The sequence below is a fragment of the Achroia grisella genome, unplaced genomic scaffold, assembly GCF_030625045.1.
Source record: "Achroia grisella isolate CSIRO2021 unplaced genomic scaffold, CSIRO_AGI_Agris_v1 utg902, whole genome shotgun sequence".
Classification (NCBI taxonomy): Eukaryota; Metazoa; Arthropoda; class Insecta; order Lepidoptera; family Pyralidae; genus Achroia; species Achroia grisella.
In genome coordinates, this window is record NW_026713060.1 from 826655 (window position 1) to 843636 (window position 16982).

A 16982-nucleotide genomic window follows, 5' to 3' on the forward strand; every position below is an offset into this window, starting at 1 on the left:
AAAATCGACAGCGTCATTTTTTGCAAAGATAAGTTTTGTAGACGGACATTTTATATTTATATCTATTAATTAATTTTATAACCATGAACTAAAGTATTACATAATCCCATTTATAAGGTACAATGCACATTAATTTTATCTATCTACTCGGTATTAAAAAAACTACGTAATTTTATGTAATCTATCTACACGTCAGATTTCATTAACAGCAGTTTAGTAGTAAAAAAGTAACAAACAGACAGAAACACTTTCAGATTTATAATATTAGTAAAGATTATCAAACATTATTCTCGATACGAACCCAAATCATATGCATAATTTTTTTTCTGCGCACGAGTTAAAACGCGATACGAAACCATGCGTCCGTATGGCGCGTGCCGTGCTGTAGAGTAACCTCTCTGTACAAAAATATCCACAAATATCCTAAAAACTTCATACCTAGTAAATTTAATGTCTGAATTTTCATACTGTCTAATCTCAAGTGAACATAATAACAACAAACTGATTAAAAAAAATATATTGATAGATTTTCTTGCTAGTTCCTAATTTCCTATTTGAGACTATAGACGATATAGAAAAATATTAAATGACGGAAGATGTCCCAAAATAAATAAATAATTACGAATTTAACTTTTATAAAAAACACAGCTATACGTTACACAAGAGTATTGTTATGAGTAACAACGGATCAATAAATAATAGGTATTAGAATAAAATGCTCTTTTATAATCGAAAACATCCATAAGCTCTTTCAAGAATATTTCGTTTTCGGTTAATACGAATAACAACACATATGTTTTTTGCTTAGAACAATTAAAAGAGGTTATATTTGATAAAAAACACTTTTAAATTTCGAACGTGTACCTACGCATCCGCTAACTTCTACATCGTATTTTATTTCTTTTTCGATAAGTACAAATAAAAATACATTATACCCTATGTTATGGTTAGAACAATTAAAAAAGGTTATATTTGATTAAACAATTTTAAATTTCGAACGTGTATCTACATATCCGCTAACGTCTACAGCGCATGGTCACCCAACACATGTGATGTGACTCACTCGCAGAAAAAAATGTGATTTGACTTTTACAAACTAATGTTTCATGACACGAATTGCCAGCTCTGTGAGGATTAGCTTATTTATCTGTTTTAGGTGCGACTCGCGAGGTAATTCTTTCACGTTCTTATCAGGTTGTACATTTCTATTGACAGGTCGTTTTTATGTCGAATGAGCAAAGATGTTAGACCTAATAATAATAACTAGTAGTCGCCCAATAGTCTAAATTCGACCATTGGATAATTAATTTAAATTAGATAGAATATAATAGAAATATAATAAAAATAAAAAAATATAATAAAATAATATAGAAATAAGTAATAAAATAGAAATAAGTAAGTTTCTATGCGTGTGTGCTAAAATACGTGGTAGTGTGTGCAATATTTTTTCTTGATTTAATGTATTTATTATGCATACTTAAAAATATATATTAGCATTTTGAATAGACAAGAATTCTATTTAAACTATAAGTGTGCGAAATTTTATACTTCTCCGTCCGTTTCATAATTCTTGTCCCTGGCGGGTCTAACACAATAGATCTATGCAGGTTGCAGGTCTCGACCACCTGAGCCCAAAACCATGAATAAAAAAAACTTTAAAATATTTGATACAAATGTATATTGCGCGGATATCGAACCTACGACCATCTGTAAATGCATAGAACGTTGTAACGCTGGACCACCAAGATCATCAAGTATATACAAATATAGGCATTATTTGTGCAAGACGCAGATAACGTTTGCCAGGCAGAAATCTATTTATATAAATATAGTTAGTAAACTGATAAATGCATGGGAAAATAAATCTTCATATTATTATAAAATCTATGCAGGTTCTTGACATTGCAAGTCAATAACGTTACAAGGAGAAAATGCTAAGGGAATTCTAAAGAAAAGCTTTATCAACATCAAGATCGAGCCGATAGATCGACCAATAATTATTGCATCTAATATTAAAAAAGGAAGAAAAATAATTTAAATAACAATTTCTTGGAAATCCCCCTTAAAGCTATGGATATGGCTATAAATAAAATCTAATATGGTGACATTGATGTACAGATTACCTCAGCGACAGTAAGTCATTAATTTCGCTTTGACCAAAATGCGGCAACCTGGGAGAGCGTGACAAAAATAATACTTCCTTTAGGGAACTGTCAGGGAGAGTTAATGATTCATGACTATGTCATCAGTGAATCAGAGAGTAGGCGCGTTGCAATGCCTAACCACAATAATGGCGTCTAAGAAACGTTTGTATACAATTATAATACACGTAGGATGAAACCAAGACTTTGCCAGACAGACTATAAAGAGTTTTGTTCGTAGGTTTGTATCACATTTTCAGCCACCAAGAACTTGCTTTAATAAGCTGTTTTCCTCTTTGAAGGTTTAGGGAAATACAAACAAACACTTTAGACCACTGGAATGGTAATGAATGACAATGACTAAGAGCATTCAAATGTATTTTATAATAATGTTCTATGTAGATGCCTCTGACCAGTTTGATTGTTGTCATTCCAATAACATAGAAAAACTAACAATATTAGATTATTTGCCATAATAATTATAGTTGATTCATGAAAATAAAATAAGTAGGTACAAACATACAAACTGATAAAATGTTATCAATCTAAATATTTTCCTACACCTATCATGATAAAATATAACAGCATGTTGGCATTAATTTTTTCTAATCATATACAAATAGTCTTGTACATAAACCAGATTTATGAAAAAACAAATCTGGTTTAGTTATTTTAGACCTAAAATATTTCATTGTGTGCAATACCAAAGGATATCGTCGTACGGCGATTTACACGGTCAGGCATTCAAACGTACATGTATATTTAAAGGAAAACATCAATTCCTACCTATATCAAATACCATTCAACAATGAACAATCGGCTATTGCTGGCGGGTTGCGTAAACATCATATCAACACCAAATTTATTACGGTCGATGCACTTCCTAAATGCATGTGAGACATCGGAAACTAAATAATGTATTATTGAAAGACGAGAATAATACAGATATGATAACCGAGTTCAGTCACATCTATTCCTTCCTGAGCGGGCGACCATACAAGGCGACGTAGACCCGCTATATTTGGTTAGGCTACGTGACAAACGTTGGTCCAGGCACCACAATTAATTCAGAGTGCCGCCAATTTCGTCCGTATCCTGGCAAATGCGAATTCGTGCTGAATTTATAAAGAGTTAGGGTCGATATTACCAAGTAACTATTTCTCTAATCCTAACCGTCTTTTGCGAGGCCTCCACCTACATGGACACTGCCCACATCCAATTCTTCGACAAGACACAATTGAGAATTGGTCTAAATTGAACAACTATGTAGCAAACTAAACAAGTAATAATGTTAAAGAATTTAGTGCATGCTTATGTAGAACCAAGTACGATAAGTATTATCGCTTTAGAAATGTGTCACGCACTTGTCCATTATCTTTTTGCACGACAGGTGTAGAAAAAAATATCTTTGTACAATCCAGGAATCGTTTGGACCTGATAACTATTTTACTGAGTCAGAAAGCATGTCCCGTGAATCTAATAAAATATGATAAATATATATAATACAAAAAATACAATATTTAACTTCTTAAACTAGATTCTTTAGATCAAGGTAGCTGCACATTTGCTCTGTTCAATGTCTAACATGATCTCTATGATCTGATAGCTTTTCTGTGCTCACAGTGTTATCTTATAAGTCCCGTATTCTACTATCTAATCTGTAGAATGGGATAAGTGATCAGGAATCGTGGGATTCAATACAAAGCTATCGGACATTCGCATAACATGGCAAATATGTATTTATTTATTTATTAGTATCATCTAATTTTTATTTATACAGACAAGGCTATTTTGATCTCAAACACGAATTGAGCCAAAATCAAGAATTAATATTAGGAAATGTAAGTAATTTTTAAGTGTTAATGTAAACTGTATAACGATAAAGTTTAAAAAGCCAGTGATTAATGAAACTGAAAAACTTCACCGAAAAAAACTTAGAAAAAACAAATTATACTTAGAATCTTCGTACACTAATGACGAACTAGTCTGAATATGATTAATTAATGTAGTAGAATTATAATTTAAATTTGTTTTGTCACATTTCCACTTCGTTTCTTGATGAAAGCTTTTAGTTTCTGTTATTAAGGATTCTATTAAAGATTTTAGTACATTCTTTGATTGTTTATATGTACTGATAAAACTTTGAACGACGTTTTGAATTCTAGGCAGTGCAATTGTGCATTCAAAGCCGGTTTCTATATTTTCATATGCATAGATTTTATAGTTGCAGGTGCAGTCATACCGAGGCTAAACAGTCGATACGATAGCATGACCTACATTCCAGTAATAGAAGTCATTTACGGTTCTACAACTGTTGCTTTAACAGGCATTCTACAGTACACGGTTCTATTACGGCATACTGATATATGTAATATAATATTGTGTTGTAATACAGAACTATTTCTTTCTCCTATTATTATATATTAAAATATATTACAGGTTACTCTAATTTTGAGATATAGATATAGTAATTCAGTATATTTTTTGTCATCATAATAGCTAGCAAACCGATGGTAAGCAATACCTGTCGCCTATGTAGATACCACTCATGCCTTGCCATTCCAGAGAACTAAAAAAAAATCATGCCTCTAATCTACATATAAAGATGTTTTTACTTACAAAATTATCTGTCAAGACTATCAGCACAAAAACAAAACTACCAGGTCTAGAAATCATCATTTATGAGGATCCGGTAATATAGTGTTATTAAAAATTCAGAACGGAACATAAATAGTGGCGTACAGGAAAATGCCTAGTTGTGAGTTTGTAAGGTTGTAGGGGGTAATATCTCGAGCTACTGAACTGATATTGAAAATTCTTTAGTGTTGAATAGCCCTTTTCCTGAGAAAGGCTGTATGAGCGGAAAGACTATTTCCAATGAGCAAAAATGTAGCAAAAACGGAGAAAATATAATGTAAAGTTGCTCGAGTACCTACCTAGTATTACTATACTGCTATTATTAAAACAGCTATTAATAAATATACTGGTGGATTATTACCACATACTATAATCAACGTTACTGCGAATTATAGGATTATTATTAATATTATAAATGCAAAAGTACGTTTATCTGTGTATGCTGTTTTGTATTTGATGTTCGTTTGTTTGAGGTGATGTATTTCCCTGCGTGGGTGATGGTTGATGATGGCTCAATAATACGTTTCTTGGTTGATATTTTTCTTATTTATTGTAGTTTACAAATGAATAGTGTTTAAATTTATATTATTTATATACGGAGCTGTATGCACGTCAATGAACGAACGGAGAGAGAGAGTTACCAGCTAATAAATTTTATGTTGCTACAACTAAAATAAATATAGTGTTTCCAACACGGTGTGTAATGAAATGTTAAACATTTCACCTTAAAAAGTAAACAGACACGCCTAAGATCTAGTAATCATACAAATAATAATACATTTATTATTATCAGATAATTTAAAAACATAACCATTAAATATCTATTACGAAACAACGATAGCAATGAACCGTGATAACAAAGACGCTTTCTCTCTACGAAGACGTGATAAGGTAGAGGATGACACATATAACATACTAGTTGTATGGAATAGCGTTGCCCACGTGAAACAATACTCTACAATACCACAGCTAACAATACTCTATATGTTTATGTAATGTATGATTTATCTGTGTCCAAAATTTAATTGGAAATCGTCTAGTGGATTAATGATAGTAAAGTTTTAAATATACCAACTATAACATTATTTAGTGATAAGGTTAATATTAAAGATGCAGAAGAATACAAAAAAAATCATTGTTCATTATTATTTAGTATATCATTATTCGTATACAATACTCGTTACATAAATACATAACTATGTCACATATACACGTAATATAAAAGATACATTTTCCTATACACGTAAAGAAAATATAAACCAAGCAACAGGTCAATATAAATCACTAATGTGAATATTTAAAAGAATCCATAAGGATAAGGAAAATAACAAGATTTCTGAAAATTATTGCATAGTTTGCGTCACGGAGGCGTGTCATAATGACGCTACTTTATTTTCACGTGTCACCTCAGCATAATAATGTAACAACATTTAAAACAAAATACCACTTTAACAATCGGTAAAAACCGACTCAATAGACAGTCATCAGTGATTTTAGCTCTATGACAAATTTCCTGTGCTGATAATTTTCCAAAAAAAAACTTAAGTTCGAGAATTTTGCCTATGTATTTAAGATAAGCATCTCAGCCAAAACAAAGCTTTAAACATTCCTTCATAATGTAAAAAAGTTTAGATGTAATGTTTTATTTTAATAATTACAAATAACAAAGTAAACAACCTTTTGCCAACGACTTTCGTCCTTGTTACAATAATCGACAGAAATAAAAAGTAGCCTGTCTTTCATCTCATGCAATATATATACTCCAAATTTTAGGACAACTGATTACACCTTTATCGCTAAATCATAAACAAACGAATACACTTTCGCATTTATAATATTAGCATTAACGACCTTAACAGAATGCATTATGTCACTGCAACAATGATAACAAAACCGGCCGGGCTTGCATCAACAATAGTGGTTTCGCAGTTCATAGAACCCGGGATGGTAGCTACAAGTTCGAGCGAAAGGCTTAGACTTTCTAATTGCCTATGTACTAGTGCTAGGTTTGTAACGGTATCCGTCGCATGAAGTGCATCGCCAAACGCCCCATGCATCTTGCACTGTTCTCAAGCCGAGAAGTTCTTTAACCTTAGGTTCTTTATCAAAAGCTATTAGCCACAGAACAGTGGACTGTAGAAAAACAGAGCACAATGCGGTTTGTTTAAAATGCACCAGTTAACGAAGTCTTACCACCTTATCTTGGTGACCTGGTCGATTGTTATGTATAACGATTGTATGCATACATCTTGAAGAATTCTTTTTAAACTTGAGTCATTTGAGATAAACTAAAAGGATCTTAAATGAACGTGTGTCACAAAATAAGACACGTTTATTCTTGAACAAATATGTGTAGCGAGTATTGTTAAAAAGACTTTATTTAAAATAATGTTACAAAATAAAAAATATTTGAAATTGATATTTTATAAATACAAAAGATTTCGAGTTTATCTCTAATTATGTATGCTACATACATAATTAGAGATAAACTCGACATGTATTTTATTTTACTATATAGACTATAAAAATTCTAGACATCTCTACAATCATTGCACCCATCCAAATGCAAGGCGAATTCGCTAATATTAAATGTGGTTCATAAATAAATACTTAAATGACAAACGTGCATGGCAACAGTTGTTCATGCACGGCATTTTCATTTAATGTTAGACATAGACACCTATACAATCATAAAATGTAAATCAACTGGCTTAAAAAAAGAAATTCAGTTGAGCTTGCAATTGAATCTGTACATACTGAACTGGACGGTAGGGGAAAAAATATTAATTACAAAAAACTTGACGTTCATAAGTGGTTAAAATGTCCTGCATAAATAAATGATGTTTGAATTTCAATGGATAATAGTATTCCAATAATAGTAAGTATAAAGTAAATTTATTTCGCTAATACAAGCAACTGAATTAATTTACTATTATTACTACTTCAACATTGAATTTTATTACGATTAATTTAGTCATTTCAATGTGACAAACAGACAAACTATCGCATTTATAACTTTAGTATTGGTTACATATATTTATTATCGAAACTATATACTCCACGCTGTTCCAGTTGCAACCTCTGTAACATATTACAGTGGCCTTCAAGAAAAAAATAATATCTAGTGCAAACGCGTGATACTGAATTATCAAAGTTGCACTCTGCACTTTATCGAGTAAGCAGGTCGCAAATACATCTGTAGAAACATTAATATTCTGAACACGAATAAAAACTGGAGACCAAAAGTGAACTCATAATGTTCATGTTAGCATCGTTTCCATGAAGAAAGTCAATGGTAAAATTAATATAGTTTGCCGTCGGAAGAATGGTGAAATATTCTGTATAGAAATTCTTAACAAAAATATGAGTTTTATAGGATGACAAAGTAAACTGTTTATGATAATTGAACAAGCCGCCTCTGTATATCAAATCGGTTTAAAAATACTATTCGAATTGTGCATATTGTTGCAGTAAAAAAAATGATAGTTTTACCTGTAAGTCTGTACACTTATATCTATCTGCTCACTGATAAATTGTATCAAGATTCCAATAAAATTTAGTGTTCATTTTATTCTGTTTAATATATAAGTAAAAAGTTCTAAGCAACTAGTTAACCTGTATAAATGGCCTATAGTGATGTGTCTCGTAAAATCTGGTAAAAATAATCCTGAGTGTTAATCTAGGATATGATCTATCTGTGTTATAAATTTTACTCGAATCTGTTCAGTAGTATTAGTGTGAAAGAATGACAAACATTTAATCATAAATATATTTTGTTAAAGTTTCGCGTTTATAATATTAATAAAATTCACTATAATTTGTCTAATGTTAAATTTGGGAATTAGGCTGTCTAATGGTGTATAATATGTTCCATTCTAGTTTTTGTAGCATACAATTATCTAACATAAGTGGAAAACGGAAAATATGGTTACACACGTAAAGGCCGGTCACTGAACCTTTAATTATGTGTGAGCTAGTTTACATGACTCAGAAATCTATTTCAAGTATAATTCCACACTATCGTTATTTCAAAATACTAGATTTTGAATAAGTACGTAAATTTATTTATTTATTTAATCACATGAAAATTAAAACAATAACATGTCTAGTATACTATAACATTAGTTTATAAAAAACTGTATTGCAGTTACTTGCGCTCTTATCCAGAACAACGCATACATTTAAACAATTCCAAAAGATAATAAGTCCATAAATAAGTATTGTATGAACAAATTTTTTGATACGCTGAACTTTTAAAACAATGCAAGCATGCAGATTTTGTCTGAAATATTTCTTTATAAGAAAAATATTCTACAATGATATTTATAATTTATGAGAGATAAGGAAAATGTGTGCGTATCTTTTAGATTGTAAGTAGCACTGTAAATAACACGATGAAATTCTGAATATACAAAATATTTAAATCTATATAAAAATACAAAACATATATGTAACCGGCACGTGTGTGATATAGAACAAACGTAAATATTTTTAAATTTAGGACCCTGTAGATACCCTATAGAGGGGTGAGGGAATTATTAGTATAATGCGATCTATTGGCCCCATTTCTAACAACGTGATACGATCATATCGACGACTCAATAATCCCTAGTAAATATTGCGGGCAAGTCCTGTTTAACGCCACGATGTGCTAAGTGGCCTGAAGCCTGTGGCTTCATTATCATCCTTTCCTCCTTCACTGGCATCCAGCCAGCATATGCCTTTACTGATCCCATGGATCACCATTTATTGTGATCCACAAAAAACCCTGTAGACACCTAATGAGTAATTTGAAGAACTATATAATTAGCTTATATCGCATATATAAAAACCCAATACGTGTAATAAAATTCAATCAAAAGAATCGTGCAAGCATTGCAAATAATGAACCCAGGTACAAATGAATTCATCGTCACGGTATTAGGTATTCAGTAAAATGATGATTCGTGAGTGCATTGAACCAAAAACGTGGATCATTACTTAACACATAGGTCGTGAGCGTTTCGTTGCTTTTTGCATTGAAAAGTTTTTGTCCAATTTTGACTAAATACAAATAGAATGTGTTGACGTTTTTGCTCGCAGTTAACAACTGCGACACGGTAATAGCGTCGAAAATACATTTTTTTCTGTTAGCCAAATAAAACTAAATTATCTGACTTAAACTACACATAAGCGTAATCTAGACACGATCGAAGCTCGGAGCTGTCAAAGTTCAGCAAACATTAGTAGCAGACGACCAAATGATGATGTCAGCTAGGATATTCCTGTAGACGTCTATTGATTACAAGACATTGTCTGCCATCGGCCCAAATTCAACACTCTGACAACTGATTTATGCGTCGTCTCAGGTGTCAAGAATGGAGACAATACAAAAAAAACTGTAGCAATTATACGAGTAACTAGTGATTCGATTGTGTTCAGAACATTTATCATTTATATAACCTTACAGTGTCGTCCATGACAACGATCTGATTACAACAAAATACGTCACTAAAATGATAATCACCTTACCATACATCTCAGATGTAAGTACCTACAGATGTAATTAATTTAAAATAAAAAAAACTGCATTGCTGATTATGACAATGTTCAAAAAGTAATAATTTATTGATTGTTCTTGCTAACAGAAAAGTTCTTCATGGTCAATGATGGGATTGCGCTCCCTGGTAACTTCACAAGTGGCGTTGCACCAGTTGAAGACGACAATGAAAAAGAAATGAATTAAATACATGTAGCGTCACAGCAGCGAATTAGAATGATAAAGTAGGTCGTCAGCTTAGTTAATTTACCAGGAATTAATCACGATGATTTCTAGTGAATACCTTATGGTGGCCAAAGCAACTTGGTAATTGCTAGCAATAGGTCTACTAATATCCACCACTACCAAGCTGCCCTAGAATCAACATCTAGTCACCAAACCTTCTTATTTGTATGCTCCTATTCTATACAAGTTCTTTTTCGAGCCTTCAAGTTTATAGTTGTCAGGCAACCGAACTACTGCCGCAAGCCCCTGAATGAGGCCACTAATGTTGGCATAACAGAACAAACATTGTAAGTAACATCAGCATTGTTTACTTTTGTAACTGCTCACACCCAGTCGCTAAGACAGCGGTATTTTAAATTGCCGCCAATTTCAGAGTGAGCTAAATTACCAATATTCTTCATCATGCTCATTTCGGCGTTATTGCTATAGTACGTAATAGCAGTAGCGACTTCCCTCAACTTCGAACGTGTACGTGTATCTTAAATTATTGTATTATTGTATACATCTGACTTATGTATATTGACCGCGAATAAGGGTAAACAATTATTAAAATCTGTTAACTATATTCTGTGTGTATCTTATCTTATAAAAAATGATTATTTGTTGTTTACGTAATAAAATCTTGTTACTTCTCCGAGACTAGCAAAAATAGCGAAGTAACGTTCTTTTATCTTATTAAATTCTATTTAAAATTATAATACACACCCACAAGAGGCAGTTTTCCTAAGCGTAACTTTCTCTAGTCAGGCCTACATTCAACGGCGTCTGAAGTTTTAGAAATCTATGACACTGAATTTCTACAAGGCTCTGACAGTAAAGCTCTCATTGAAAAACAATTCTGTAATAATAATTCAATGTGCAAAGATATAAAAAATAATAATATGAACGATGAACATAAATGTCGTAATGATAGCAAAAAAAATACTAATCGAAGCTCAAGTTAAAGTTAGACATAAATAAAGCTCTTTAGCATTCGAATCGAATCTTACTGCCAATGACATGAATGATGAATGCTAAACAATATGGCATATATTTAGCTTATATTACAACTACAGCTGATCTGCAGGGTGTCGGTGTGAAGGCTGGTCAAACTAGCTGCCATATCTAGACGTGTCAGAAATGCTATAAAAACCTATGTACAGATTTGTTAAGGTGCATATAGAACTGGTGATATCATAAGCCAACTGATTGATGTTAGGACTTATGCAAAACCGATTAATAGAATGGAAGGATATCTATAACATTATACATAAAGTAAAGATTTTTATTTTTTTATTTTGCAGTACAAAATATATGTAAGGATATGGCTGGTATAAACCAGAAATTCCGTTTGAAGGCAATACGAAGTGAAATTAGACTAGAAGGTAGATACGAAGGATATAGGCGTCATGGGAAATAAATGTTGTGAAATATTTACGAATAAGTAATTAATAAAATGACAAAGAAGTTTGATCCTCCCTAAAAAATAAAAATGTCTGCAAAATAACAATGAGTAAATAACAAAATTATTCAGAACTTATAAAGAATCATAAACAAAAATGTATACGCAAAACGCATTGTTTGTCAATTGCAAAAGCAATGAACAGTTTTCATTATTTCAGAGTGGTTACTTAAAAAGTGTTCTAACAACGGATTGAAATATCAATTTTAGAAAAAATTACATAAGTATATTCTTAATTTTTATAAGTTTCTGATTCTAAATAGGTATTTTTATTCGTATTAAAATCCAATGTTTTAGAGACAGTTCAATGAGTATCCTATTGTGTGAGTAACGTTGTAGACTTCATGGTATGCGAAAACATGACTTATATAAACATATGAACTATTATAAAAATTTTGGTATTCTGTGAATTGCATATGTGCCGAATTTTATATGAGTGACATAAGAAATTTGGGTGATGTCATAGTCAGCTGATCGTAAGTTGAAGGATGGTCAAATCCGTCAGATATATGTAGGTGTATTTCTATACCTTAAAATGGCCCCAGTATATTCTACTCCTAAGAACATTGGTCGGATGCATATAGGCGAAAATAATTTTAGACGTCTTAATTTGAATTGCTAATTATCAGACACTAATTATGCATGTAAATTGTACATTTACGCGTTAAGTACATAAAGCGGTAAACCAACGTTAAATATTTGTAGAATACTTATTAACATTGCACTATACATTTGATTAAAATGAAACGAGTTACAGGCGAAGTTAGGTGAGGCCGTATCAAGCGTACTTAGTCTAGAGTTAACTATAATTCCACTCGAGATAAGCTAAAAGAAAATCAAATAAACGTATAAAACGATAAAAATATAATTTCATATTTGACTTGCTTATTTTACGATAAATGAGGAAAAACGACACTTGCACTTGATGTGACCGAAAGTGCTAATTTGCTAATTGCAAACACATGCAGCCCACGTGAAAATGGTGGAGATTAGCAACTTTGCCAGCTGCACGTGTATTATTTTATTGAAAGTGCAATATTTACAATCCATATTTACACGTTATTACTGCTAAAAAAAATATTTGCTTACTTGATATTTATCCGTTTTACAACGAATTTACAAAATAAGTATATTCTCATTTTCGATTAGTCATGTTCGTTAAGCGAATGTCAATTCACATATTCAATAACTCTAAGCCGATATTGATGAGTACTACATTTTAAGACATGTCTTGGGTAGTTTCTATCTCATATAATACAGCCATTAGGCTGTATTATATGAGATAGAAACAAATACAGAACTACTAGTACTACTTAGTAGTAGTTCTGTAGTTTCTATCTCACTAAAATATTTTTACCACGAATAAACACTAGTGTGTTTATTCGTGGTAAAAATATTTTAGTGCCTTTTAGAATTATTATGGACGATTATAGTCAAAAGTAAGGTTATAAAAAAATTATCAATTCTGATAGCGTGCATTTAATTGAATTACAGATATTTATGATTATTTAGACCATGTTCAACTACTACATGTTCAACTACTTTTATAAGATGATTTAGAAGAAAATCGACGTCAATAATAAAAATTACAAAATATATTAACACCGCGCCTTATTGTAACCGAGTTATTTTATTATCATTGGTACTTTATAATAGCATCGAAAAGTTTAAAACGCACTTAGTAATCGTCCGATAACTGGCACTTATCAAAAGTCAACCAATTTGTCAGATGTTAGTAGGACGTCCATGTAAAAATATTTATTATCTTATGCTAAAAATATTTATTAATTAGCGATAGCTATCGCAAATTGCATTTTTTACATACATTATTATCATATACAATTGATGATAAAGGCTACCGTAAGTTATTCTGGCTAACATGTGACTTTTGAACTGTAAATATTCTTCAGATCAGAATGTCAGGCCCCAAATTATTATAATTGTGGCAGGAGATATTTAATATAATTAGTTTGCTTTGTTTTTTATATATATATATATATAAAATACACTATTTCGTTACCTATTATTTAAGTTTATATGTAATTAAACAGGAGACAAAATTATCATAGTATAAAATAGAAATGACAAACACAACATTATCTTTGTCCCAAAAATCCAGACTCTTAAGTAAAAACAAAAATCAATGAAAAAACTTCTAATTACTTCCAGATTTCTGATTAAGCCAAGATTTCATCCAATAACAAAAACAATTCCTTTCTTTAATTCCTTTGAAGCAAGAACTGAAATTGTTAAATATCAGAACAAAAGTTGAAACGAGATGCAACCTCGTAAAGAACACAATGAAATGAAAGCGGTCACACTCTGGTAATGATGTAATTATAAATATACTTATCAATGTAATACATTAAAACAATATAATAAAAAATACGACAAACAAATGCGAGTAAATTGTATACATTACCGGTAATAGCTTTGGTAATATGAACAATTAACTAATTGATATGTGGAGACCATAAATATAGGGGAGGATGCGTGAATTAGTTTGTCTGGCCTATTATTTATGGTCAGCACGTGGATATAACGTAATGAAAGGTTCTCGCGAAATAAATAGAATTGGTCAGAACAAACAACGAATCTTTTTATTCCATGTAATAGGAATGGCAAACTAGCTACAGCCTAGCTGATGGTAAACGCCGGCTCTATATATGAACGTCACGTTATGATGTGACAAGCGAGGTACTACTCAAGCCTTGCTGGTCCAGAGATCTAAGATATCATGCCCCTTATCCTGTGACTTCACAGCCTCATCGTAACTTACAACTGAAACAGCTTACAAAATAAGCTGCTTGACGACTAAAACAGATTAGACTAAAGTACCCACGCTTACGACTTTTACTCTATTTGTAATAAATAATTATTGTAACTACAAATTGAACTATGAGAAAATACAATGAAGTAATAAGTGAGTTCTTAATAAAAAAAACCGTAATATCCCCTATTATAAGGACGCATTTAATTTAATAAGGACACGTTGTATTTGTCTTATATCATTATATTATATGTATGTTATATAACGAATAACAAATCTATAAACCAGACTTCACAGACAACAACCTAATTTAAAACTGCCAGAGCTTAACAATGCAATATTTAAATTAATAGTGGAACATGATTAAATTGACAAAGGACACTTTAGTTGATAATTGACTCCATTGACTTATAACCCAGTGTCCCGTGATTGTCGTAATGGAGTTACAATGAACATAATAGGATATGCTAACGACATCCTTTGAAATAATTGTCATTAATTATCCAAAGGGCCTTAATAACTATTAGTGTTGACGAACTTCCACGAATATCAGTAAACCAGTTCAACAAAAAACCAAAATTTCGAAGACCATAGATATTTACGTAAATCGAAAACCATTTTAATATAAAGACACCCCAATTAATTAATGAAATCACTATTGTATAATAAATAAAACAAAAATGTTCCAGCTAATAGAAGACATAGACCGTAACGATCGTTGCACTGATTATAATGATTCAAAGCTACGTAAACATAGTTAAGATTATGCAGCCACTGAAACTGATTACCATTAGCACGCGAACTCTTTACAATCAGGCGACGGTGTAAGCCCTCAAGATTATTTCTCTGTCACGCATCAGAAACCATAGACGAGGCTAGGGCGTCGTTTTGCATGCCATTCTCCGGTAGTTACCAACTCCAGTCTTTGGACTAAAAACTAGTATTGTAAGAATAGCGAATGCAAAGTAATAAATTATTGTAGCATTGTGAAAAAAGCGAATGCCAGGTAATTCATTACAATTAAACCAAGGAGTGTAATGTGTTCCATTAAAATAAATATTCTAAAAATGGAAGAATGCATATAGATCTCACAAATACAGTTCTAGAGTCAATTTCTTACTCTTTTCCTTGCAAATTTTAAACGCAAAATGACGACAATTAGGATGGAAAAGAATAATAAAAATATTAACATAAACTACTTAATTTGTTATTGTAAATTCTCTGAAAAATCATACTAATCCTACTGAAATTTAGCAATTGTACTATATATGCAGATGCAGATTCCCATACAGTATTGGTGTCTAACCTTTTCAAAGGTGTTCTTTAATATCGATTAATTAACGAATCAAGACCAAAATAGGATATAATCTATGCTGTATGCTGTATCATATGTTCTATATCACCAACATAAGTAAAACATATCACAGTGTAAACTTTGGCGTTCATTTCAATCCATTTAATATCATAGATATTCTTTCGTTGCCAAGTCGTACCTCATACATGTATTAATAGGTTTCAGGTAACGAAGCGTAACGGAGCCAACCTTATGAATTGCAAATCAGTTGCCTACCTTTGTTTATACGGACTGTGATTTGGATTTTGTAATTTTGCAAAAAATATATAAGATAAAGAGAGTTAACTACTTAAGGTTTAGTAAAAAGCGATATAGCAGTTTTGAAGGGTCACTTATTGAAAGCGGTAAGTGATAATTTTTGATGATTGGTCTATTTGGATAAAGTCAAAATATATTTAATCTATTTAGAAATTTGTTTAAACTAAATAAGAAGGTTTATATTTTATTTTCGTCACTAGATATCCCTATTATGAATACACCCGGACGACTTATGGCGACTAAACTAATCTAAGACAAAACATGCAAAGTTTTTGTCACACATTTTAGCGACGGCGTCTCGTAATCTCATTTAGCAGCAGAATCATGTAAAGTACCTGAGAACTCTATACAGGGTCATTAACCTAACTCGCAGCAATTATTCTTGTTAAAAACAATACCTCGTGGTAATTAGCTAGCGGTAATGAGAAGGGAGCGTAATAAAATGTATGATTCTCTAATCTTTCATTACCTCATAAATAAGGAATGATGCGCGCTTTCATAGTGTTCTGTGATCTAATAGAATTTATTTATCTAAAGTCGGCTGCAAATTCTAATGTTTGTATTATAAGAAGTTGGATCCCAAACATAGCTAGTTAATGCAATGTGATAAACCAATG

General features: G+C 31.6%; 1 protein-coding gene across 1 annotated transcript in view; it reads right to left on the reverse strand.

Annotated features, from left to right (window-relative positions):
- Positions 1-16982, reverse strand: part of LOC131853451 (fizzy-related protein homolog) — a 48217-nt gene that overhangs the window by 24092 nt on the left and 7143 nt on the right. The gene's annotated exons all lie outside the window — the stretch shown is intronic.